Genomic DNA, 2,809 nt, shown 5'->3' on the forward strand with positions numbered 1-2,809 from the left:
AAGCAGAGACATCACCTTGCCAACAAAGGTCCGTATAGTTAAAGCTATGGTTTTCCCAGTAGTGATGTATGGAAGTGAGAGCTGGACCATAAAGAAGGCTGATTGCCGAAGAATTGATGCTTTTGAATTATGGTGCTGGAGGAGACTCTTGAGAGTCCCATGGACTTCAAGAAGATCAGACCTATCTATTCTTAAGGAAATCAGCCCTGAGTGCTCACTGGAAAGACAGATCATGAAGCTGAGGCTCCAATATTTTGGCCACCTCATGAGAAGAGAAGACTCCCTGGAAAGGACCCTGATGTTGGGAAAGATTGAGGGCACAAGGAGAAGGGGACGACAGAGGACGAGATGGTTGGATAGTGTTCTCAAAGCTACCAAAATGAGTCTGCCCAAACTGCGGGAGGCAGTGGAAGACAGGAGTGCCTGTCGTGCTCTGGCCCATGGGGTCACGAAGAGTCGGACACAACTAAACAACTAAACGACAACAACAAATTCTGCATTTATGGGATGCGGGTGGCACTGTGGTGTAAACCACTGTGCCTTGGGCTTGCCGATCAGAAGGTCAGTGGTTCGAATCCCCGCAACAGGGTGATCTCCCGTTGCTCGGTCCCAGCTCCTGCCAACCTAGCAGTTCGAAAGCACGTCAAAGTGTAAGTAGATAAATAGGTACTGCTCCGGCGGGAAGGTAAACGGTGTTTCTGTGTGCTGCTCTGGTTTCGCCAGAAGCGGCTTAGTCATGCTGGCCACATGACCCAGAAAAACTGTCTGTGGACAAACGTCGGCTCCCTCGGCCAGTAAAGCAAGATGAGCGCTGCAACCCCAGTCGTTCACGACTGGACTTAACTATCAGGGGTCCTTTACCTTTTGTTATTATTCTGCATTAGTCAGACCACACTTGGAATACTGTGTCCAATTCTGGGCATCACAATTTAAGAAGGATGTTGACAAGCTGGAACGTGTGCAGAGGAGGGCAACCAAGATGATCAAGGGTCTGGAAAGCCTTATGGAGAGCAATCGAAGGAGCTGGGTATGTTTAGTCTGGAAAAGAGGAGACTGAGAGGAGATATGATAGCCATCTTCAAATATCTTAAGGGCTGTCACATGGAGGAGGGAGCATGCTTGTTTTCTCTTGCTCTGGTGGGTAGGACTCAAACCAATGGCTTCAAGTTGCAAGAAAGAACATTTGGAAAAACTTTCTGCAAGAGCTGTTCAGCAGTGGAACAGACTCCCACAAGAGGTGGTGGACTCTCCTTCCTTGGAGGTTTTGAAACAGAGGTTGGATGGCCATCTGTCATGGATGCTTTAGCTGAGATTCCTAAATTGCTGGGGGTTGGACTAGATGACCCTTGGGGTCCCTTTCAACTCTATGATTCTATGAGTCAGTTGCAAATGTTTTGTGAACTGAAATGATTGCAGTGGAGTGATGTCTGAGTATGTTCCATGGCAGTAAAGTCCTATGAAAGTGGAACTGAACTATAGCCAACAGTCCTGGTTCAAATCAAGCTCCAAGCATGATGGAGCAGAAGCAAATGATTATGGAATATTTGATATGCCCACAGAGGCAGGTTTTTCCAGGTGTGGCTAGAGAAGATTCCTGTCTCAAACTGAAGAACTGCTGCCAGTGAGTGTAAAAAACACTGAACTAGGTGGGCCTACAGTCTCAGTAGAAAGCAGTTTTCTTTGTGCCCATGGAGGAAGAAAGGAGCTGTCATTGCCACTAGCATGAGTTCCCGCAAGCAGAACATCCTCCATAGGCTGATGCTACCAGTAGAACTCAATGTGTTCTGGTTAGCAAATCTATCTTCATAGTTCAATTGAATTAATATGAGCCACTACCATAGAAAATTAGAGAATCAGTTATCGCTCAGGTCAGTAGCATAGCTAGCCAGGGGTGGGTGGTCCACACTGGGTGGCATGAGGGTCTCTGGGGTGGCACAGTGGCTGTTTTGTGTTGGGCAGCAGGGGAGCTTGAGAGATAGTGGCGGTCGCTGGGCATTTTGGAGGCTGCAGGGGGAGGGGAGCCACTTCCTGTTCCTGATATTGGTGAGGACAGGAAGCTCAACAACTTTGATTTTCAAAAAAAAAAAAAAGCTGCACAACTATGACATCATTAAAAAAGACTCAATAACTTTGGTCTTTCCAGGGGTGCCGGCAAGGATTGCTATGCTCCTGGCTCAGGTATCCTGTCCACTTCTCATATATTTCTGACATTAAAAAGTCGTTATTGGTAACTGGTTTGGGAGCACATTAGAACATTTTAGTCACTACTATGGTTTTAATTTATTTTTATTTATTATAATAATTTTATTGATTTTTAACATATAAATTATAATACGTACCACAAAACTTCACCACTTATACAATCTTTTTTTGGACTTCCATCAGCACCTCTGATGATCCACAGTTTTTATCACTTCTTATGCATTTCTTAAGTTCATATTGCCTTTAAGTATCCTAACTAACCATCCTCCCCTTTATCCATTTTTGCAGTAGTTCCAATAATTCACCTCACAAAACTTCTTGCAAACCTACAAACGTAATCTGATCATCACAATTACTTTTCAAATAGTCTGTAAATTTACAGCAGTCTTCTGTGAATTTCAGGTCCTGCAGATTTCGAATCCTTTGTTAATTTGTCTAGTTCTGCATAGTCCATTAATTTTATCCTCCATTCTTCTTTCGTCGGTAATTCTTCTTGCTTCCATTTTTGTGCCAATAATATTCTTGCTGCCGTCATTGCATATAAAAACAGCTTACAATCTTTTCTACTTATATCACTTCCTACAATGCCCAGTAAAAATGCTTCTGG

Source organism: Podarcis tiliguerta (genome assembly GCF_965153285.1).
Source record: "Podarcis tiliguerta genome assembly, chromosome: 3".
Classification (NCBI taxonomy): domain Eukaryota; kingdom Metazoa; phylum Chordata; class Lepidosauria; order Squamata; family Lacertidae; genus Podarcis; species Podarcis tiliguerta.